Source organism: Pongo pygmaeus, chromosome X (assembly GCF_028885625.2).
Source record: "Pongo pygmaeus isolate AG05252 chromosome X, NHGRI_mPonPyg2-v2.0_pri, whole genome shotgun sequence".
Classification (NCBI taxonomy): domain Eukaryota; kingdom Metazoa; phylum Chordata; class Mammalia; order Primates; family Hominidae; genus Pongo; species Pongo pygmaeus.
In genome coordinates, this window is record NC_072396.2 from 2958209 (window position 1) to 2983911 (window position 25703).

The 25703-nt window shown below is 42.4% G+C and overlaps 1 pseudogene; it reads left to right on the forward strand.

Moving 5' to 3' along the window:
• The first annotated feature begins 225 nt into the window (after window positions 1-225).
• The window catches only part of LOC129025418 (argininosuccinate synthase-like), a 78691-nt pseudogene continuing 53213 nt past the window's right edge, over window positions 226-25703 (forward strand).

The window sequence follows — 25703 nt, forward strand, 5'->3', positions numbered from 1 at the left end:
CTGATGTATAGTGCATTATTACTGGATAAATGGCTGCCTCCTGGGAAGATACAGAATTCACAGGCCCTCACCCATTTGCCAACTTATTAATTTTCTGTGGCTGTTGTCACAAATTGCTATAAACTTAGTTGCTTAAATGATGCAAATTTATTTTCTTACACTTCTACAGTTCAGTAATTCTGGAGGTGAGAAGTTCAACAAGAGCTTCGTTGGGCTAAAATCAAGATGTCGATAGGCTCAGCGTCACGCAACGTAACAATGTAATGAACCTGCACATGTATCCCTTAATCACAAGTACAAGTTGACAGTTATTTTAAAAAATAAAAACCTTCACCAAGAATGAAAAATCCTTGTGAATTTCCTTCTGGAATCTCTTTTGAACAGATGTATGGTGTATTCATTTTTTAAACCTGATCTTTGATCTGATACAAATGTTGATTTTTTTTCCTAATTTTTACATTAAATCATTCATTAAAGTGGTTATAATTATAAAAGTGAAAAAAAAAACAATAGCAAAAAGGTGTCAGTAGGGCTGCATTCTATTAGAGAAGATGTTGGGCAGAATTCATTTCCTTGCTTTTCAGGGATGGTGGCAGAATTGTTTCTTGTGGTTGTAGAATCGAGGTCTCCCTTTCTGGCTGGATATAAACTGAATGTCATTTCCAGCTTTCAGAGACCACCATACTCATCTCTGAGTCTTCTGCTGTTTTTTGTTTGTTTGTTTTTTGTTTTGTTTTGTTTTTGAGACAAGGTCTTGCTCTGTTGCCCAGGCTGGAGTGCAGTGGTGTCCTTACAGCTCACTGCAGACTCGACCTCCTGGGATCAAGCAATCCTCATGCCTCAGCCTCCCAAAGTGCTGGGATTACAGGCATGAGCCACTGCACCCAGCCTTTTAATTTTTTTGAGATAAGGTCTTGCTCTATCTGCAGTGCCACGGTCATAGCTCACTACAGCCTCTAACTCCTAGGATCAAGCATTTCTCTCGCCTCAGCTTCCAGAGTAGCTGATATTACAGGTACATGCCTCCATATCTGGCTATTTTTTTTTTTTTTAGTAGAGACAATGTCTTGCTATGATGTCCAGGCTGGCCTTGAACTTTGTCTACTTTTAAGGACTCTCATTATTAGATTGGGCCCAGCCTGAATAATCTAGGACAGTCTCCCAGTTTTAAGGTTGAGTGAGTTAGCCACCTTAATTCCATCTGCAACCTTTATTCCCTTTCTCCATTGCAGGGTACCATATTCACAGGAGATTGGGATGTGGCCCTTTTTCGGGGGCCATTATCCTGCCTCCTATGCCTTTCTCTCTTTGACTCTGGCTCATGTCTGCCATGGAATCTTGTCTCCACCTGATAGCCCAGAACTGCCCCAAATGCTGACCAATTTTGACACACAGAGTTCTCAATAGGCTCAGCTCCTCAGCTGATAGGCACTGAATCCAAGCACATCTGACAGCCACACCAAGGCCATGGTGCTCCAAAGGAGCATTCAAAGCTCTTTCAGTGTACACTACAACACTCTCCACCCGGTGTCTGAGCGTGGCTCATGGGCCTGGGGCCTGTGTTGACCCAAACTCTTGGTCAGTGTGCTAACCCACCTGATATTTCTCATTGATTTTGATGTTGCCTCTAACCTGAATGGTATTAGTTTTGTATACTTGCTGTAAAAAATTACCTCCTCTTGCTCTATCACCTGCCTCAGCTGCCCGGGGTCGTAGTGGTTCACTGCACTGTGAAGACAGATTCCAGATGCAGGGAACTCACACCTCCAATCCCAGACGCTGTGTCCAGCAAAGGCTCCATGGTTCTGGCCCACAGTGGTGGCCTGGACACCTCCTGCATCCTCATGTGGCTGAAGGAACAAGGCCATGATGTCATTGCCTACCCGGCCAACATCAGCCAGAAGGAAGACTTTGAGGAAGACAGGAAGAAGGCATGGAAGCTTGGGGCCAAAAAGGTGTTCATTGATGATGTCAGCAGGGACTTTGTGGAGGAGTTCATCTGGCCAGCCATCCAGTCCAGCACCCTGTATGAGGACCACTACCTTCTGGGCACCTCTCTGGCTAGGCCCTGCATCACCCACAAACAAGTGGAAATCACCCAGCAGGAGGGGGCCAAGTATGTATCCTACGGTGTCATGGGAAAGGGGAACGATCATGTCCAGTTTGAGCTCACTTGCTCACTGGCCCTCAGATTAAGGTCATTGCTTCCTGGAGGATGCCCAAGTTTTACAGCTGGTTCAAGAGCCTTAATGATCTCATGGAATACGCAAAGCAACATCGGATTCCCATCCCAGTCACTCTCAAGAACCCATGGAGGATGGACGAGAACCTCATGCATATCAGCTATGAGGCTGGAATCCTGGAGAAACCCAAGTACCATAAGCACCTCCAGGTCTCTACATGAAGACTAAGGACCTCACCAAAGCCCCCAATACTGCTGACATTCTCTAGATTGAGTTCAAAAAAGGGGTCCCCGTGAAGGTGACCAACGTGAAGGATGGCGCCACCCACCAGACCTTCTAGCAGCTCTTCGTGTACCTGAACGAAGCTGCAAGCAAGCATGGCCTGGGCCATATTGACATCGTGGAGAACCATTTCATTGCAATGAAGTCCTGAGGCATCTATGAGACCCCAGCAGGCACCATCCCTTACCATGCTCATTTACACATCCAGGCCTTCACCATGGATCAGGAAGAGCACAAAATTAAACAAGGCCTGGGCTTGAAATTTGCTGAGCTGGTGTACACCGGTTTCTGGCACAGCCCTGAGTGTGAATTTGTCCGCCACTGTATCACCAAGTCCCAGGAGCTAGTGAAAGGGGAAGTGCAGGTGTCCGTCTTCAAGGGCCAGGTGTACATCCTTGGACAGGAGTCCCCACTGTCTCCCTACAATGAGGAGCTGGTGAGCATGAGTGTGCAGGGCGATTAGGAGCCAGTTGATGCCACCAGGTTCATCACCATCAGTTCCCTCAGGCTGAATGAATATCATCATCTCCAGAGCAACGTCACTGCCAAATGGACCCCTATACAAGTAGGAGCTGGGGCCTCCTCACTTTGCAGATCCCCCAAGTACAGGCACTAATTGTTGTGATAATTTGTAATTGTGACTTGTTTTCCCCAGTTGGCAGTGTAGTGGGCCTGCCAGGCCCTAGCTTTATTCCCTGGTCCCCTGAAGCCTGCAAAAATAGTCATCAAAGGGAAGGGTGGGGGGCAGCTGCAGTGGGGAGCTATAAAATGACATTTTTTTTTTGAGACAGGTTATGACTCTGTCACCCAGGCTGGAGTGCAGTGGCTCGATCTCGGCTCACTGCAACCTTCACCTCCCGGGTTCAAGTGATTCTCATCCCTCATCCCTCATTCTCATTCTCATCCCTCAGTAGCTGGGATTACAGGCGCACACCACCATGCCTGGCTAATTTTTGTATTTTTAGTAGAGGCAAGGTTTCACCATGTTGGCCAGGCTGGTCACGAACTCCTGACCTCAGGTGATCTGCCCACCTCGGCCTCCCAGAGTGCTGGCCTTGCAGGCGTAAGTCAACACGCCTGGCCAGAAATAACAATGAAAAGAAGGTTAAAAAAAAAAATGACCTCCTACTGGGTGGCTGAAAGCAACATAAATGTATTATCTCCCAGTTCCGTTTTTTTCAAAATTTGTTAGTTTTTGTGGGTACATAGGAGGTGTATATATTTATGGGATATCTGCAATGTTTTGATACAGGCATCCAATGCATAATAATCACATCACAGAGAATGGGGTATCCAGTCCCTCAAGCATTTACCCTTTGTGTTACCAATAATCCAATTATACTCCTTTAGTTATTTTTAAATGTAAAAGTAAGTCATTTTTGATCTCCTAGTTCTCTTGTTGGCCTCTCCCTAGCTTCCAGTAGCCACTGGCAATCCTTGGCATTCCTGGACCTGTGGCTGCATCACTGCAGTCCCTGCCTCCATCTCCATGTGGCCTTCTCCTCTGTGTCTGTGTATCCTCTTCTGTCTCCTAGAAGGACACCTGCCATTGCATTTAGGGCCCAACCTAATCCAGGATGATCTCGTTTTGAGATCCTTGACTTAGGTATATCTGCAAAGACCCTATTTGCAAATGAGGTCCCACTCACAAGATCTGGGCATTAGGACATAGATATATCTTTCCAAGACCACAGTTTAAGCCACTACAGGTGTACTTAGTTCCCTCTGGAAGCTCTAGGGGAGGGTCCTTCCTGCCTCTCCCAGCTCCTGGGGGCTCCAGGCGTCCCTGGGCTTGTGGCTGCATCAATCCAGTCTCTGCCTCTGTCTCCACATGGCCTTCTCCTCTGTATCTGTATCTCCTCTTCTGTCTCTTACAAGTACACCTGTCATCGCATTTAGGGTCCTGAATCCAGCATGACTTCGTCTTGACATCCCGTACTAATTACATTTACAAAGACTCAATTTCCAAATAAGGTTCTATTTCAAAGTTTCGAGTGGACATGGAATTGTTTTAGTGGGGAAGGTGGGGAGAAGACACAGAATACCTGTTGTGTTTCTCGCATCCTCTGGCTCCTGCTGTTTTCTCCTAGCCAGTGGGATCCTGGTCTCTCACATCTAGCCATTACCTGGAATCTTGCCTGCAGGGAGCTACACCAACCCCCTGCCCTGACTGGCTCTGATTGGGTTATGTATTCCCCGTCTAATTGTATCACCACAATTATCACAAGGTATATCTCATGATCATCATCCCCAGTTTAGGGACTTTACCTTCAACCATCCTTTCATTAAAATGGCTTATTAAGGTGCTTACTGTAAGTTAGACTATGTAACTGGATATATTTTAAAAATACCTGAATTGAACAACATAATTTGACCTCCTACTCTCTGTTTGTCCTAGAAAAAAGCAGTAAGTACACATGAATTACAGTCTTAAAATATGAGAGCTTTTCAGGTTGGGCGCAGTGGCTCATGCCTGTGATCCCAACACTTGGGGAGGCCAAGGCAGGAGGAACACTTGAGCCCAGGATTTCAAGACCAGGTGGGCAACATGATGAAACCCCTCTCTCTACAAAAAATACAAAAAAGTTAACCAGTGTGGTAGCACGCACCTGTAGTTCCAGCTACTCAGGAGGCTAAGGTGGGAGGATCACTTGAGCTCAGGAGGTGGAGGCTGCAGTGAGCTATAATCAGACAACTGCATTCCAGCCTGGGCAATACAGCAAGACCCTGACTCAAAAAATAAAATAAAATAAAATAAAATAAAATAGGAATTGAACAACGTAATTTGATCTCCTGCCTTGTGTCGATCCTAGAAAAAAGCACTAGGTGCCCTTGAATTAGAATCTTAAAATATGAGACCTTTGTTCTAAATGAACGACCCACACTCTCCACACCTGTTGTGAAGAAGTAACTAAAATGCCCTGATTTTGTTTACTTAGCAGAATCCCCTATATCCCTAAGTGACTCATAGCCTGTTGCTGTTATGTAACAGCTTGCTAGAGAGACTAAACATTTCAGGATTGTTAAGGGAACAAAATGCAAGTAAGGTGTTCCTACAGAAACATTGCCCCGGCTATGAACACCTATGAGACACTTGGAAAATGATGTCGTTTTGTTTTGTTTTGTGGGAAGACAGATACACTGCATACTGTCCACATATGGAAACCATAGTCTGAGTATATAACCTGGGTAGCCAAATTAGTTGCAAACAAAGATATAGTAGCAATAATAGAGTGTAACCCTGATAGAAGGAGAATGAACAGATCCACAATAGGTCAGAAGGTTTGAAATTGCATCCACCTTTATTCATTAGGAAGCCTATAAAAAGCAGGAAACAGTAGCTAATATGCTTAATTCACGTTTAAAGAATAATTGAAGTAACAGATATCAGTGTGTTTTCAAAAGAAATAAAATTCAATGGCTGCAGTTTCCTATCTGGTTATATAATTCCCATGTAGTTGTATCACCCAATTGATGACTAAGTTAAACCCACAACACCCTTGCCAAGGCCTGCCCAGCCTCCAGCGATAGGCAGTGATATTTCAGTTCGTTTAGGGGTAGGTTTGTTCCACATTCCACCAGCTCTATTATGTGGGTTTTCCTTTTAGGGAGACAAAAATCCACCTCTAGGTAAGTTTCATGGATCACAGGTACACCGCTAGGGACCCTGTAGAATGTCTGTGATACTTTGACTACACAGCAGCCCTTCAAATCTTAAATGGCACACGCACAAAAATAATCATGCTTCCTGTGTCTTAATTTGGTTTAGAATAAATATGCACTCATGCATGTTGACGTTAAGAGTCTGCTATGGTCTGCATGTCTATCTCCCACCCCAAATTCATATACTGAAATCCTCACCTGAAAGGTGATGGTGTTGGGAGGTACGGCCTTTGGGAGGTGATGAGGTCGTAAGGTGGAGCCTCATAAGTGGGATCAGTGCCCTTAGAAAAAGGGCCCCAGAGAGTTCTCTCGCCCCTTCCACCATGTGAGGACACAGCGAGAAGGCTCCATCTTAATCCAGGAAGCGGGTCCTAACAAGACACTGAATCTGCCCCGCCTTGACCTTGGACTCCCAGCCTCCAGAAATGTGAGCAGTAAATGTCTGCTGTTTGTGAGCCCCCCAGGCTATGGTATTTTGCTAGAGAAGTCTGAGTAGACTAGAATACGGTTCCTTACACCAACCTTCGCTTTTCTATATTTCTTCAAATTCAAGCACTCAGTGCCAGGAGTATCTAGATGAGACCAGGTTGCGAGTCCTCACTAGACACTGAATCTGCCATCCCTTGATATTAGACTCCCAGCCCCAGGACTATGGGAAATCAATGTCTGCTGTTTATAAGCCATGCAATCTAAGGTATTTTGTTACAGAAGTCTGAATTGACTGGGATACAGTTTCTTATAGCAGCATTCACTCTACTATATCCCTTCAAAATGGAGCACTCAGCACTGGGTATCCAGGGAGACCAGGTTGGGATGACTGTTGGTGCCTACACTTCAGCTGATTGGAGCTGAATATCACAGCACATTGTTTGATTTGGACAGGTATTTGTCAGTCTTGGTTTACATTCAACCAGTTGTAGACATTCCTAAAAGTTTTTCAAGCCATTCAGTCATCTCTGCTCATCAGGTATGGTGTGGAGAGGTTCAGAACACTTGCCTTATCCAGGTGGGTCTGCTATCATCACAGGGATCCTTACAAAAGGGAAGTGGGAGAGTCAAAGCTACAGAAAAGACACAGGCTGCAGGTTGACATGATATAATTTGAAGATATAGGAAGGGGTCATGAGCCAAGGGATGCAGGGAGCCTCTAGAAGCTGGAAACAGAAAGAAATCGTTTTTCTCCTAAAATACTCAAAACACAGCTCTGCAGCCATCTTTATTTTATTCTGATGTCCAAAAGTGTAACAGAATAAATGGGTGTTGTTTTAAGCAACCACATGGGTGATAATTTGTGACAGCAGCCACAGACTCGCACACTCATCATCCTGCTGGTCAACCTTCCCTACAAGACAAATGCACCCCAGGCCCTTTGCACCTGCTGGCCCCTCTGCTTGGAAGCTTCTTTCTCCAAATACTGAACGATTTATTCCAACACCACCTCCTCAGAGTGGCTTTTCACCTATCCCTTTCCAAAATAATCTTCTCCTTTCTTTTTACCCTGATTCACTTTTGGAAACAGTTCCTATGTGAGTTTAGAGTTTATTTTACTGCATTTGATTCTCTCACTAGAATGTGAGCTCAATGGAAGCTTCAGCGTTCTCACCCATGGCCCTGTCTAGGGTTAGGGTTAGGGTTAGGCAATCTGGAGCCATCAATAGCTATTGAATGAATAAGCATGGCCAGGTCTATGTTTAGAGGGTCAACTTCTGGACAGGGACATAATATCTTCTTAAGCAGTGAGGAAGTCAGCAAGAGCCATCAATCTGTCATAGGGAAAGAGTAGAAGCACACATATTGCAAGTGGAAATCAGAGTTAGGGGACACTCCATGGGTCTCTCTGATTCTGAGACACCCGACTGCATGGTGAGACATTGTATTAGTCCATTTTCACACTGCTGATAAAGACATACCTGAGACTGGGAAATTTATAAAAGAAAGAGGTTTAATGGACTTACAGTTCCACTTGGCTGGGGAGGCCTCAGAATCATGGCAGAAAGCAAGGAGGAGCAAGTCACGTCTTACATGGATGGCAGCAGGCAAAGAGAGAGCTTATGCAGGGAAACTCCCCTTTATAAAACCATCAGATCTCATTAGACTTATTCACTATCACAAAAACAGCATAAGAAAGACCTGCCCCCATGATTCAATTACCTCCCACCAGGCCCCTCCCACAACACGTGGGAATTCAAGATGAGATTTGGGTGGGGACACAATCAAACCATATCAGACTTCCTCCATAAGTGGTATTGGCTCCAGATACACAGTGAAGTCACCTGTGACGACCGTTAAGGTGACTTTGGAAGTCACCTGTGAGCTTCCAAAAACACCTGCACCTATGGTTCTAACTACATAGATTTGACTTCACTGGAACTGGGTGTAGTCTGAATTCTGGGAGTGCAAATGTTCTTCTTGTGAATCTAACAACCTGTAGATGGATATGGTAATGCCTAGATCCCAAGAGAGAAACAAATGTATAGTGAGCATCAAATTGGTTTGGGATGTGGGAGGCAGAGGATGCCATGGGTCAGGGAAAATGGGAGATCTTGAATTTGCCAACCTTTCTTATAGAGAAGGTCATATTTTCCTCAGAAGAGTAAATCAAACCCAATTTTAAACTTGATTTAGACAAAACATGTGTCTGCACATGGGTGTCTATCCCTTAAGGATGTAAGAGTCATTGTACTATCCATTTATATTTATGAAATATAGTTCTCTACAGGGAGAAAAATGCTGTAATTTTCTTTTATTTGAGGCCAACTCTGTTTTTTGGCCATGTGTTCAGCCATAAGTGGAACTGGCCGAATTTTAATTTTCCACAAGTATCATAAAGAATAGAAATGGAAAGTAATAAAGAGACAGTGATTGAGTGGGCAACATTTTCCTTTTCGCTCCCAAAGAGAATGGCCAATATTTTTCAACCCTAAGGAATGCCTGTCATTTATTCTCAGAAGCAATGTAGGAATTCATGGGCTACCTCAAGAGATGCCATGAGAACAAAAGTGTAGACCCAAAACAAAGGTAGCTAGTGTCAGCACGTGATGTATGATGCAATTTGAAGACCAGGGAGAATTTGAAGGGATAAAAGGAGGGACATTGTGTCTCACATATAAAATCATGTAAGGGAAAATATGTACAGTGTGCGAAGTGAGTGTTTTCCAATTGGCAGTAGACATCAACTCTTCTACTGAGAAATAGTATGGGGGGAAAGAGAAAGAGAAGGCTAGAGATATGTTGCCTCTGTATTGGAACAACTCTTTGAAAAATGTGTATAGAAAACTTCTAAGCGTTCCAAGACCACAGACATATAGGATGTAGATTTGGCCATGGACCTTTGGCAATGGAACATTTGCACTCCCAGAATCCAGACTACACCCAGGACCAATGAAGTCCAATATCCCTATAGGCAGAACCATTGGTGCAGGTGTTTCTGGATGCTCACAGGTGACTTCCAAAGTAAACTTAAAGGCCATCACAGGTAGCTGGGGCCCAGAACCACTCGAGGAAGGAGGCTCACAATGCAGTCGGGTGTCTCAGAATCAGAGAGACCCATGCAGTGTGCCCTAAATCTGATTTCCACTGGCAATAGTTGCACTTCTACTCTTTCCCTACGACAGCCTGATGGCTCTTACTGTCCTCCTCACTGCTTAAGAAGATATTATGTCCCTGTCCAGAAGTCGACCCTCTAAACATAGACCTGGCCATGCTCATTCATTCTTTCAATAGCTATTGATGGCTCCAGGATGCCTAACCCTAACCTACCCCTACCCCTAACCCTAACCCTACCCGTAACCCTAACCCTACCCCTACCCCTACCTCTAGACAGGGCCATGTATGAGAACACTGACGTTTCCATTGAATTCACATTCTAGACAAAGAGTCAGACACAGTACAATAAACATTAACCTCACATAGGACCTGTTTCCAAAAGTGAATCAGGGCAAAGAGGAAGGAGAAGGTAATTTTGGAAAGGGACAGGTGAAAAGCTGTTCTGAGGAGGTGGTGTTGGAATAAATAATTCAGTTTTTGGAGAAGGAAGCTTCCAAGAAGAGAGGCCAGCAGGTGCAAAGGGCCTGGGGTGCATTTGTCTTGTGGGAAATTTGAACAGCAGGATGATGAGTGTGTGAGCCTCCTGTGGTTGCTGTTACATGGGTCTGTAGGGTGATAAAATGAGAACATTTTAGTCAAATATTTCAGTGCCCCGTTTGAGGACAGCAGGTTGATAAATCAGCCAGGAATATTCCAGGCTTTTTCTCTCTTCTTTTTGCAAGACTGAAACTGGCCTTGTCTGTACCATGTTTCAATAACAGGCTGCCTTATTAACATGTACTCCTGTAGGATAGGAAAAACGCTGACTCAATAATAACACTGCCTGAAAAAAATGAAACAAAATATGTTTTTCCTCTTTCTCCCTCTCTTCTTATTCCTCCTCCCTCTCCTCTAATTGTATAAAGTGATATCTTATTATCTTCATTTTTATTTCTCATTACATTTTGATTTTGGCTCTCCTCGTACTCATTGAATGAGTTTTCTAGGGATGTTGCAGTGCATTCCCACAAGTTCAGTGGCTTAAAACAACACACATTGAGTATCTTCCAGTTCTGAAAGTCAGAGTCCAAAATGAGTCTCCCTGGGATAAAATTGACTTATTGGCAGGACCCCATTCCTTCTGGAGGCTCTACACAGGGAGGATCTGTTTTCTTGCCATTTCTAGCTTTTAGGAGTGTCAACTAAAAATAAAATTCTAACACCCCCTCCCCACCCCCCCACCCCCCACCCCCGCTCCCTGGTTATCTGAACTGATCCCTCCTCTCAGCCAAGGGCACTCCAAAGTTAACCTGAAAAACTGGTTCAGGCCATGATGGGAAGTGGAAGCTGGACATGCCTCATCAGGCGCTCCTCCCTTTTGGAATCACTGATAGAACAGACTCTCTAACTCTGATAAGAAACCTTTACAATCTATTCTCTCTGGAGCCTGCTACCTGGAGTGCGTGTGTGCATGTGTGTATGTGTATGTGTGTGTGTGTGTGCATGTGTGTATATGTGCATGTGTATGTGTGTATTGTATGTGTGCGTGTGTGCATGCATGTGTGTGCACGTGTGTGTATGTGCATGTGTGTATGTGCACGTGTGTGTGCATGTGTGTGTATATGCATGTGTATGTGTGCGTGTGTGTGTGTGTGTTGCATGTGTGTGTGTGTATGTGCATGTGTGTATGTGAGCACTTTTCTGTGAGGTACTTCTAAAATATTTTTCTTTCTTCTCACAATTCAAATACTTAACCAGAATACTTCTAGTTGTTATTTTTCTTTCCATAACTTTCATCTGGGACTAATTAAGAACCAGATAGCCACAAAGGTCCTATGAATTATTATTTTAAGAATAAAGATAATGTTATTTTGTAGATGTTACAGAAATACAATGAATTGATTTCCAAGAACACTGTGCACTCTTTTTTGTTTGTTTTTAGTGTCTCCAATAATTTATCTTGTAGGTAACCTATCCTCACAAAAGCACTCAGGGCAGAAGAGGAGACCGAGGTTTCTGTGCAATTATTTATTTGGAAATGGAGCCCATTCCCTCCCTGGAGCAGGAGCTCAGGAAGTGGAGGGAAGGATGTGAAACAGGAAAAGAGGAAAAGCCCATTTGAGGATTTATGACTGGATTTGCTGCCAAAGTGGCAACTATAGTTTTTTTAGGATAACTGTAAGGCTGCACTGGGGAGATGAAAGAGGAAGCTATTTCTCCATCTCCTTCCGTCCTCTACGGGTGAAGGATGGCTCCTTCTGTCTTCTGATCCTGAGTGCTGGAAAGCTGAAGAAATTCTTCTGAGAACTGAGTGAGTTCAGCCAGCCTGGATTCCCTGGAATTCTGGTGAAGCCTGACTGGGGTAAGAACAAAGATTGAGAAGGTCTGACTTGGTAGACAACCAGTACCTCATGAATAGATATCCTGTAACATAAAATAATGGTAATACTAATAATAATTATCATTATTATTAGCAATAATGCTGCAGGTTTGTCATTACTGCCTATGTATATTTTTTCCAGGATGAAAAAACTTCCTCCACATTATAGGACAGAATTTCACTCCATGAGTAGGTAGTCCACAGAATCTTAACCTCACAGGATGGTTCATTCAAAAGAGATTCAATGCTAAAACACACTTTGGAAAGGTTAAATATATATTATCCTTGGTAGTGACTCATAACCCTGTTAGTTATGGCTGTGTAACAAATTAACCCCAACACCGAGCCGTTTAAAGCCACACACAACACACATGTATTATCTTGGTTTCTGTGGGCTTGGGATCTGAGGATGAGCCAGCATGGTTAGCTGGGTCTCACAGCTGAGGGTCTCTTAGGAGTTTGCAGTTGAGGTGGAGGTGGGTGCTACAGCATCTCAGGGCTTGACTGCAGAGGGATTTGCTTCCAATCTCACTCACATTGCTGTTGGTGGGATTCAGTTCCTCACTGGCTGTTGTCCAGAAGGTTCCTTTCATTCTGAGTCACGTGGACTTCTCCATTGGGAAGCTTACGACGCAAAGGCTGGCTTCCCTCACAGCAAGCACTCAATCAAGCCAGTGAGGGGGATGAGGAATATGGAAGCCACAGCCTTTGTGTTACCTAATTTTGGTAATTGCATTCTATCACAGTGGACACATAGTGTTCATTAGAAGCAAGTCGTGCATCCTGCCTACACTCAGGGAAAATGATTATACAAGGGAGTGAATGCCAGGAGTCGGGGGTTCTTGAAGTTTCTCTTAGAGTGAGCTTTCCTATGTTGGCAACATATGCAGAATCTCTAGTATATCAGGTTCATTCAGGAAGAGACAACCTGCAAAATGGGACAAAATATTTTCAAACTCTGCATCCAACTAATATTCAGAATCTACAGGGAACTCAACAATAACGAAAAAAATCCGTATAACCCTATTAAAATGTGGTCAAAGAACATGAACACACAGTCTTCAAAAGAAGACATATCAATGGCCAAAAAGCATATGAAAAATTGCTCAACGTGACTAATCATCAGAGAAAAGCAAATTGAAACCATAATGAGATATCTTCTTATTTCAATCAGACTAGCTATTTTTTTTTTTTTTGAGACAGAGTCCCGCTCTGTCACCCAGGCTGTAGATAATTTGTTTATTACTGCCATGCCTTGGTATTTGTGTTTCAAGAGCTGCCAGCAACTGCTATTAAAGGATGCATTTATAAACATCCCTGTGAAATTGATTACTGAGTCAGCTCCTGAAATATCTGGAAAGACTGTGTCCACTTTATGTATCTCTCCTCTATATATAGGAAGTCCCAAGAAAATGGGAGTCCAGTATCAAAAAAGGATTTGCTTCTTAAATAGCACCACACTTTCTTCTATTTAATATTGAAAACTGTCAAGGACTATGTTCTTTCTTTATTTAGACTGCCAGAAAGTACAGACACATCACCATCTGTGTTCATCCTCGTGGTTTCATTGTCAGCCCTCACTATCATATCACCCTGGTTTTCTATCACTCATTTATAATCTGTATTCTTTATATCCTATTTTTAGTTGCATTTTGTATATCTTATGTTATTCTGTTTCTTCTTTCCTGAAACCTCCTCCTTCTTTTCAAAGGACAAGGCAAGGCCAGACATGATTGCTCATGCCTGTAGTTCTAGCATTTTGGGAGGCTGGGGTGGGGGGATCGCTTGAGCCCAGGAGTTAAAGATTAGTCTGGGCAACATGGCAAGACCTTGTCTATAAAAAATAAAAAAATTAGCCCAACACAGTGGTGCACACCTGTATTCCCAGCTACCTGGGAGTGGGAGGTGGGAGAATCACTTGATCCCAGGAGGTCAAGGCGGTAGTGAGCTATGATTGCACCACTGCACTCCAGCCTGGGAGACAGAGCAAGACCCTGTCTCCAAAGAAAGAAAGAAAAAAGGACAAGGCATGGCCTGTAAGTTGACAACCAACAAGAGAATCACTGCAATTACAAACTGCCCTCCAATTTGGAGCAGTTCTGGTGGCTCAGACCATGTGGTTAAATATCCTGGTTTCTAGTGACTTTGAGGGTGTGAGGTTTCCCATACACATGCACAGCACAGCTTCTCAGAGGTCCGAAAATGGTTTCCTTTTCCAGTTTGCACTCTCCGCTCATAGGTTTTACAACAGACGTAAATGTTCATGTCTTATATAGCATGTTCAACAATTGTGCAATGTATAATTTCACCATTTGCAAGGATACTAAGTGAGTGGAAAACAGAATTTATAATATTGATGTGCATTACACCTGTTGCCTGATGTATTAGTCAGGATAAAAGAGAACTAATAGAATGTGTTTGTGTGTGCATGTAGTTGACCCTTGAAAAACACAGCTTTCAACTTATACGTGAATTTTCTTCTACCTCTGCCATCCCTGAGACAGCAAGACCAACCCCTCCTTTTCCTCTTCCTGCTCCTCAACGTGAAGACAGCGAGAATGGAGACCTTTAGGATGATCCATTGAAAATGAAAGTTTAAAAAAAGAATATATTGGCTGGGCGTGGTGGCTCACGCCTGTAACCCCAGCACTTTGGGATGCCGAGGCGGGCAGATCACGAGGTCAGGAGATCGAGACAATCCTGGCTAACACAGTGAAACCCTGTCTCTACTAAAAATACAAAAAAAATTAGCTAGGCATGGTGGCGAGTGCCTGTAGCCCCAGCTACTCAGGAGGCTGAGGCAGGAGAGTGGCATGAACCCAGGAGGCAGAGCTTGCAGTGAGCCGAGATCATGCCACTGCACTCCAGCCTGGGTGACAGAGTGAGACTCCATCTCAAAAAAAAAAAAAAGAACATATTTGCTAACATCATAAATAAATAAATAAATAGCAAATCTATTTTCTCTTCCTTATGATTTTCTTTCATGACATTTTCTTTTCTCTAGCTTACTGTATTGTAAGAATACAGTATTGAGGCCGGGCGTGGGGGCTCATGCCTGTAATCCCAGCACTTTGGGAGGCCAAGGCAGGTGGATCACTTGACGTCAGGAATTCGAGAGCAGCCTGGCCAACATGGCGAAACTCCATCTCTACTAAAAATACAAAATTAGCTGGGCATGGTGGTGTCTGCCTTTAATCCCAGCTACTTGGGAGGCTAAGGCAGAACAATCACCTGAACCTGGGAGGTGGAGGTTGCACTGAGCCAAGGTCACGCCACTGCACTCCAGCCTAGGTGACAGGGCAAGACTCCATCTCAAGAAAAAAAAAAAAAAAAAAGAACACAGTATTGAATACATATAATGCACAAAATTTGTGTTAATCAACTGTTTATATTACCAGTAAAGCATCTGGTGAACAGTAGGCTGTTAGTAGTTAGGCTGTGGAGGAGTCAAAAGTTATAGGTGGATTTTTTCTTTTTTTGAGACAGATTCTCACTGTGTGACCCAGGCTGGAATGCAGTGGCCTGATCTCAGCTCACTGCAGCCTCTGCCTCCCCAGCTCAAGCGATTCTCCTGCCTCAGCCACCCGAGTAGCTGGGACCACAGATGTGCACCACCACATCCGGCTAATTTTGTACTTTTAGTAAAGACAAAGTTTCACCATCTTGCCCTAGCTGGTTTTGAATTCCTGAGCTCAAGAGATCTGCCCGCCTCAGCCTCCCAAAGTGCTGGGATTACAGGCGTGAGCCACCATGCCCGACTGAGTTATAGGTGGATTTTTTACTGTGTTGGGGGGAGTCAGTGCCCCTAACCTCTGTGTTGTTCAAAGATCAATTGTATATATAGTTATATATACTTTTATATAGGTATACATATACATATGCCAACATGTTTATATTTGTATACATATTTTACATATGTATATGTTTATACGTATTACTATATAAAGTTACATATATAAATATATATGTATTGTGTATGTATGTATATAAATAAGTATATATGTCTTTGTGTATATAAATAAATACATATGCATGTAAATATAAATATATGTATATACACATATATTTATTTACATATACATACACTTACTTACATTTACATATACATATATATACTATATATAATATATACATACATACACTTTATATACACTCACATAAATGCACACTATATATATTTTTTATACACACACATACATATATATTTATTTACATACACACAAACACAGAGTTTTGAAGAAATTGGCTTATGCAATTGAAGAGACTTGGCAAGCCCAATGTCTGCAGGGTAGACCAGCAGGCTGGAGACCCAGGGAAGAGCTGATGCTACAGCTGAAGCCCAAAGTCCTCTGTGTGGAGGCAGAATTTCTTCCTCCTCCAGGGCCCACAGTCTTTTCTTCTCTTATGGTCTTCAGCTGATTGGACAAGGCCTACGTACCTCATGGCGGGCAATCTGCTTTACTCAAAGTCTATAGATTTCGGCATTAATCTCATCTAGAAAATACCTGCACGACAATGCCTAGGCTAGTGCTTGACCAAATACTTGGGTTCCATGAGCTCACCAAGCTGTCACATCAATTTGACCCTTGCTCTAAATTTTAAAATGTCTTGTATTGCAAACTTGCAATTTCTTTGCTTGTACACACCCCTCTATGTAGGACACTTGTGCTCCACAGTCAATCCTGCCAACTGCACCTCTTACTCCAGTCAATGTCACCATGGCCAGTTGCCTGCAGCTTTTGCCATGTTCCCCAGGTGTCTCGTGGCTGGCTTGTCTCAGGTGTGCAGTGGCACCTTCCCCTCCTGCCACCTTCCTTCTCTGCAAATAGTTTGACTTTTGCAACCAAGCAAGCAAGACACAGGAGAGAAGAGCCTGAGATGGAGCAAGGACTCCCCTCTTTGGAGCCTGTGGGATTCCCCACACATGGAAATAAAGGAAAATCTTGAGTTCCTTGGAGGGAAATTCCAGGCATCTAGCTGGCTCTGAGAAGTCAATGAGCAGCCTGATAAGCAAGAAGGTAATCGTAGCTTAAAACAATTGCCAAGGAAGAAGTTAGAGTCACGAGATGCTTGGCTCCCCTACAAGAACTAAATATAACATCTTAGCATGTGTCCCTGAGTTGTGTTTGCAGAAACTCAGACCTCCACCCAATAAATCTACTACCCTCTCCCCTGACCGCAGATAAGGGGGACTGGGGGTTACACTCTGAGCACAATTCTTTGTTCTCAATTTCTTCCCAAGGGGCCTGGATGTCACGACCCTGGGTCAAAATGGACTTTCTTTCCTGCTGATCCCAAATTTTAAGACAAAGCTTTGCCTGCTTCACTGATTACAAATCAGAGGGACTTTGAATCCACCTAGACCCATAGGCCTCTGCTTTGGGATTTCTCGCCGTTTTAGGTCAAACCAATGTATAAACTCCATGCATTGATTTCTGACTTTGCCTGTAGCCTCTGCCTCCATGAGTTAAAGAATTCACACCAAGAAGCCGTCATGAAGGCCAGGGTTTAACCATGAGCTGCCCAATTCTCCTTGTTTGGTTCCCTGCAAATAAACACCCTCTTTTCTCCCACTGCGAACCTCACTGTAGACATCTGGTCTTACTGCACTGGGTGAGCAGACCCCAGTTCAGCTCCAAAACAAGATGATGCAGCCTCTGCACCTTAAGAATTGCAGGCTGCTGGACAAATGCCTTTGCTTGCAGCCCTTGGGAGGACAGTTCTGAGACACATTTCTCAAGTCCAGGTTAGATAAGACCCCCGTTGTCTGTAACAGGGACGAAGACCACAACCCAATCTTGTTTGCCTTTCTCTCTTCCCAGTTTCACACTTGACCCATAAACCACTTGGCAAGGAAACTTCCTGCACACAGCCCTGCCCAGGCAAAGATACCCTTGAGTGAGCATCTGATAAGCCAAAACAATTAAGAATGAAAGAATGCAATGACTTGCACAGTGAAGAATGCGAGATCCAAAGTAAGGTCTTAGCTGTGAGACCAGCCATGATATGAGTATGAAATATTGGAGCCTGTGGCCTGCACTCAACAGGGGGGGTTGCAGCTTATATGGAAATAAAATTAATAATACTGTAGGGTCAGAATAGGTAGAGGGTTTTGGATCGTGGGATGTATGTGTGTGTATGTATATGTATGTGTGCATATATGCACATACATGTATGTGTGTGTGTGTATATATATATGTATATATATGAATTAGCATGTGTATCTCTACCTTACTCCTTGAGGCAAAATTCATCTTCTCATATACTGGGCAGAAATATTGTTCTCCCCCCACAAAGTCATGTTCAAATATTGTGACACTACCTTATCCAATTTTGTTATTCACATAAGTTAGTCCACACACCTCTATAAGGCAGTTCAAATCCTTGATGAATATCTACATTTACATATAGCCATACATACACACACACATACATGCATGCATCTACATCTAGACAGGCATAAATGCATGCACATACATCACAGATAAATGATAGATAAGTAATAGGTGCATAGATAATAGATAGATAAATGAATAATAGATGATTGATAGACAGATGATATAATAGATACATAATACCTGTATGAATGCATGATAGATAAACAGATGATAGCTAGGTAGATAGGTAGAGAATAGATAGATGAATGGATAGATAGATGATGAATAATATATAGATAGAAAGATAGATAATAGATGAATGGGTGGCTGGAAGATAGATGGATAGATGGAATAAATATATAACAGATAGCTTGATAGATGGATGAGATAGATACATAGATAGATGATAGGTAGATAGATAATAGATAAAGAAATACATGATAGAAGAGATACACAATAGCTAGATGGATAGATGATACATAGTAGATAGATAAATAGCTGATTGGTAAATAGGTACATAATAGGCAGATAAGTAGAGAATAGATAAGTGGATGGATAGATGAATAGATGATACATAGAAAGATAGATAGCAGATGAACGGATGGATGAAAGATGGATAGGTAGATAGAATAAATATATAATAGCTTGATAGATGAATGATAATAGATAGGTAAATAGATAGATGATAGATAGATAAATGGTAGATAATAGATGAACGAATGGATGATACAACAATTACATAATAGCTAGGTGGATGGATGATAGATAGCAGATACATAAATAAGTGATAAGTAAGCAGATAGATAGATGATAGGCAGTTAGGTAGAGAATAGATTAATGGATAGATAGATGAATGAATAATACCTAGAAAGATAGACAGATAGATAATAGATGAATGGATGATAAAAGGTAGATAGATAAATAATAGATGAGACATAGATAGATAGATGATAGATAGATATCCATTAAAATAAAATGCAATGTCATGTGTCAAATACTTAATGCAAAGCAGTGAAGGAGACAAAAGCATCTTCTTGTTGGACTTCTGGGCTCTGTGTATATCAGAGATTCTCTAAATTATGGGAGGAGATGACTCAATTTCATATTAACTCCTCATACGCTGATGCCTCCAACTCTCCACTCAAATTCATCTACCTATCTGCCTATCATCTACCTAACTACTTATCATCTTTCTATTTATCTATCTACTCTCTATCATTCACCATCCGCCTAGCCATTAGGTCTCTATTCTGTCTATCTATCATCCATTTTGACATGTGAGACAAGGGAAAAGGGAAGAAGACAACAATGGTAAGCCCAACAAAACTCAATGAGAGCATGTTTGCAACAGTGGATGCCATTTATAAGTAATTTTTTACTTTATTTTACTAAATAAGCGAATGCATGAAGAGCACAGGTTGCTGAGGCAAGGCAGGTGACAGAAGGAAAGGGTGGCCTGCTCAGAAAGAAAAGGTAGACAGAAAAAAAAGGGGGGCTGCAGGACACCCAAAGATAAACTGGTCAAGATGTACTTGTCCTTAGGAACCAAGAAACACTCATTAATTCATTCCATGGCGACTGTTTCTCCAGCAAGTGGAGAGACAGTAATCTGATTCCCTGAACATGGCCCCAGTAGCAAGGTCAGCTCTGGGCCAAGTTACCAGTTGGGCAAAAGTTCCCATAATGTCTACCTTGTCCTTTTTGGGGACAGCCGGTTCCTCCACACCAAGCCTATTCTTGCAGTTCTAAGTCTCTAAGTAGCCACTCATCTCTCCTCCCAGGCACGTGTCATCCTATACATACCTGCTGTCTTTCTTTTTTCTTTTTGAGACAGAGTCTAGCTGTGTCATCAGGCTGGAGTGCAGTGGCACGATCTTGACTCATTGTGGCCTCTGCCATCCAGATTCAAGCAATTCTCCTGCCTCAGCCCCCTGAGTAGCTGGGATTACAGGTGCGCGCCACCACACCAGGCTAATTTTTGGAGGGGGATTTTTAATAGAGACAGAGTTTCACCATGTTGGCCAGGCTGGTCTTGAACTCCTGACCTCGGGTGATCCACCCATCTCGGCCTCCCAAAGTACTGGGATTACAAGCATGAGCCACCACGTCGGCCCACACCTGCCTTCTGAGGCATTGAAGATGCACCATTCCCTGTACGTATTAGGGTTGCAGGATTAAATATAAGACTTCGATTTAACTTAGGTTTGAAGATAAACAATTATTTTAAAATATATATTGTAAGTATATCCTACATATTTAATAAATCATACTAAAAATGATCCATCATTAATCTGAAACTCACTTTTAATTGGACATTTTGTATTTTCGTTTGCTAGACCTGACAATCCTAATACAGAGCATTTTCATTTTGAGAAGTAAAAGATACGTGGATTGCTGTGACTCCAAATATCTGCCCCTTTAGCATCTATATGTGTGTGTGTGTGTGTGTGTGTATGTATATGTGTATATATATATATGCGTGTGTGTGTTTCTATACATCTAGCTATTGTGTATCTATTCTATCATGTATTTCTTTATCTACTATCTACCTATCATCTATCTATCCATTATCTATCTACCTATCATCTATCTACGTATCTATCTATCACATCCATCTATCAGGCTGTTATATATTTATTCCATCTATTCATCTGTCTTCCATCCATCCAATTCGTCTGTTTTCTATCTATCTTTCTATTTATATATCATCCATCATCTATTTATCCATTCATCTATCTATTCTCTACCTATCTACCTATCATCTATTTTTCTATCATGCATTCATATAGCTGTTGTGTATCTGTTATATCATCTGTATATCGATCTGTCATCTATCTATTATCCATTTATTTATCTGCTATCTATATACCTATTATTTGTCATCTATCTTTTATGTATGTTCATGCATTCATGCCTGTCTAGATATAGATGCATGTATGTATGTGTGTGTGTATGTAGATGTAGATATTCATTAAGGATTTGAACTGCTTTATAGAAGTGTGTGAACCAACTTATGAGAATAACGAAATTGGATAAGGTAGGGTCACCATATTTGAACAGTATATATTACTGGGACGATTTTCCTGTTTTCTTCAAATCTCACCTTGTTAGGAACTGCTAATAAGGTCAAGTCAGGTTCCTGAGCTTTAGCCATGAGCTGCATCTTCCTTCTTCCCTGGGTCAGAAGACTCACAGATGATCCCTTGTGCCCACAGGAAACAGAAGCTTTTATTTGAAAGTAGCAATGCAGACAGAATGTATTTTTAGGAATTCATTAACATATGGGATGCTAAAGTATTAATCTTCTCCTTTGATCACTTTCAGCCTCATACTTTCTGGGTGTTTTTAGAATACATTTCTTTGCATTTGCAAACTATTACATGACTCACATTTGGGAAATAAAAGTGACATTAGTTCAAAAGATTCAAACTTCTTCATTTTGACTCTGAAGTCAGAAGTAACCTTTGATGATCTATAAACCCTCTGGATCTTTAATCCAACTATATACCAAAGGGGAAAAAATTGGCATTTTTAAAGATGTTTTTATTTGAACTCTTCTTACAGAAGAAAAATCTGCAGTCATTTTACTATAACAGAATATACCATCAGTGCAAAGCATAAAGCATTTTAACTGAGTATGCAAATGCTGCATGGTTATTCCAAAGGGAAGAGAGGTGAATGGAAAAGAAGATAAACATGATTTATAGTATGTCAGTGCCTAAGACTGTTACCTTCTTAAAGTAACCAATAAAGAAGAGCAACTGTATCTACTTACATAATTTTAGCAAAGACCTTGAAAACTGCAACAATGTAGAGCAAATGCATATTTAAGCTGTCATTAAGCAGGTAGATTAAAAGAAGAAAATAGTGGTAGTTAAACACAAATATTATGATCAGAAGCGTTTAAAATTGAATGAAACACATGGCAAGCAGCCATCATTCTGCTGCTCCACATCTAGGAAGAAAAATGCCAAAATAAGGAAGTCAATTTCCAAAATAAAAAAATAAAGCCTTCGCTGGAAGAACGTCTCCATTTTTCTTTATTCTTTGTGAGTTATACCTACTCTTCCAGTTACTGGTCATCTGGGAATCTGTGGTTGCAAATTGTTAACATATAATTTCTTTCTAAGATACCACATGGTGCCCCTGGAATTAGAGTAGATGTTCTTTGGGGGCTTAGCTTTGGTTTAGAATTAACAAAATGATGAGCAGGCGGAGGATTTACTTTAAAGGAGGTTTAAGATTCCTTCTTGGCTCCAAATTTATCCGCATTAAATTAAAGGCCTATGAGAGCAAGTAGCCACTAAATAAATCTTTTTTCAAACATTAAGTGTGTATGTCATATTTAGGCATATGAAGGGTTTCTGAGGTGAATGTGTTTCGTGGATGGATTGCCTGGGAAGGGCGTCCTAATATAAAATTGGTACTTTCTAATTTGGGTATGTATGGCTTTATTCATAAAGAAAAAGCAAACTAGAAAGATATGAGACATCACCCACAACCAATGCTTCAGAAACTTCAATGTACATATGGATTCTGTTAAAATGAAGATTCTGGCATGGCAGGCTGGGGCTGGGACCCAAAATTCTGCATTTCCAACAGCTCCCAGGTGATGCTGATGCTATGAGCCCATGGACCACACTGAGGGGCCGTGCCCCAGCCCGCCACATGTAAGTCACAATCTCCAGGAGCAGAACCTGCCACTGGGTTCTTTTTTAAACCCCCAGGGGATGCTACCATGCAGTAAGAATTGAAAACGTGAATGTACACTCATCGACGGCTTTTCCAGAAGAGAATCAAACCTAAAATCCCTTAGAGTTGTCCAAGTTCATGTTACAAGATAGCAGCATCGTGAAGACTACAGGCTGCTTCCCTGATCTCTAGGTCTTGGTAGCTGACACTTTATTACTGTAATGCGGGGGACCCCACACCCCCAGGCCATGGAACAGTAGTGGTCTCTCCATCGTAGTTCCTCCTTTTACTGACATCGTGGCTGCAGGATGCCCTCTTACCATTTAAAAAGTGACATCAAACCAAAGGAGGTGGCCGGGCATGGTGACTCATGCCTGTAATCCCAGCACTTTGAGTGGCCGAGTGGACCAGTCCTGGTCCATGGCCTGTTAGGAACTGGGCTGCACAGCAGGAGGTGAGCAACAGGTGAGCGAACTTTCGTCCGTCTGTATTTACAGCCATTTCCCATTGTTCCTTACTGTCTGAGCTCCGCCTCCTGTCAGATCAATGGCGGCATTTGATTCCCAATAGTGAACTGCGATAGTGAACTGTGTGAACCTGACAGTGAACTGCGCATGTGAGGGTTCTAGGTTGCATGCTCCTTATGAGAATCTAATGCTTGATGATCTGTCACTGTCTCCCATCACCTCCAGATACAACCGTCTAGTTGCAGGAAAACAAGCTCCGGGCTCCCACTGATCCTACATGATGGGGAGTTGTAGAATTATTTCATTATATGTTACAATGTAATTATTATAAAACTAAAGTGCACAGTAAATGTAATGCATTTGAATCATCCCAAAACCACCCCTCCCCAATGTCAGTGGAAAAGTTTTCCTCCATGAAATCAGTCCCTGGTGCCAAAAAGATTGGGGGACCACTGCTCTAGTATATATGATATGAAGAACTTTAATTGATGAAAAACAATTAAGTGCTAACAGTGAAGAGGTATGAATACAAGAGTAAAGGGAAACTGAATTACAAAAAATATTTTTCCATTCCTCCTTTGGTTTTGGGGATTTGGGGTTTTGTTTTGTTTTTTGAGACAAGGTCTTGCTCCACTGCCCAGGCTGGAGTGCAGTGGTGCGATCTCGGCTCACTGCAACCTCTGCCTCCTGGGCTGAAGCAATTCTCCTGCCTCAGCCTCCAGAGTAGCTGGGACTACAAGCGTGCACCACCACACCCAGCTAATTTTTGTATTTTTTGTAGGGTTTCACCATGTTACCCAAACTGGTCTGGAACTCCTGAGGTCAAGCAATCTGCCCACCTCGGCCTCTTGAAGTGCTGGGATTACAGCATGAGCCACCACGCCCGGCTCCCTGCTTTGGTTTGATGTCACTTTTTAAATGGCAAGAGGGTATATTGCAGCCGTGATGTTAGCAAAATGAGGAACTATGATGGAGAGGCAGAAAGTGACAGGGAAAGTGGATGAGGAGAGAAGAGAGACAGATCAGATGGGGAAGATTTGGTCAGGAATTTCTTGGGCTCGAGTTTGTAAAAGAGACTCCTCTAGCAAAGCCAGATTGCCATGGTGTCGATATCTCACATTCTTTCTCCCGCCCACTGGCTTTTCCTGACATGCCCACTCAACTTCATTAAAAGGTGCAGTGGCTCACACCTGTAATCCCAGCACTTTGGGAGGCCGAGGTGGGCAGATGACCTGAGGTTGGGAGTTCAAGACCAGCCTGATCAATATGGAGAAACCCCATCTCTACTAAAAATGCAAAATTAGCTGGATATGGTGGCACATGCCTGTAATCCCAGCTATTCGGGAGGCTGAGGCAGGAGAATCCCTTGAAACTGGGAAGTGGAAGTTGCGGTGAGCTGAGATCGCACCATTGCACTCCAGCCTGGGTAACAAGAGCAGAACTCCGTTTCAAAAAAAAAAAAAAAAAGGCCCTATTGGTGTTAAATGTTGCCCACACCACAAAAGGACTTTCTTAAAGAGCTATTGACATGTTGCCTGAAGTCCTATTGACAGAAAGCAGACAATACGGTCAGCCTGAACAATTATTCCTTTTGAAGGCAGCTCCAAAAGACAGGCTCTTCTCTCTGCTCAGAGCTTTGGAAAGAAAAAATCCCAGCCAGGGCTAAAGAGAAATCCCAGCCAGGGCTAAAGAGAAAAATGCTTGCAAGATCAACCTGCATTGTCCTGTCACAAATAAGCACAACAGGGAATATACAGGAATGTCCAAATTGCTGCCTTTCTGAGATTTTTATTTCTTCAAAATGACAAGGCATTCAGCAAAACATGAGAAACAGGTTTGCACAGATTGTCTTGTGGGGAAATCTTACATTGAGGCATATCCTTTTGGCAACTTTGTGGAAACCATCAATGAAACATGTCTGGAGGGAAGTCGTCGATTCTACATTGAGAAGGTGCTATGCAGTGGAACCTCCTACAACCTCACTTCTGGTTTCAGTTGGCATAAAATAGCAAGCATTGTTCATATATTTCTCACCCTAATATGCTTTAGAGTATTTCTTATTTGAAGGGATCATCATTTTACTTTAGTTATATTTTTCTGATAGGAGAAAGATTAAATAGAAAAAATGTTAAAT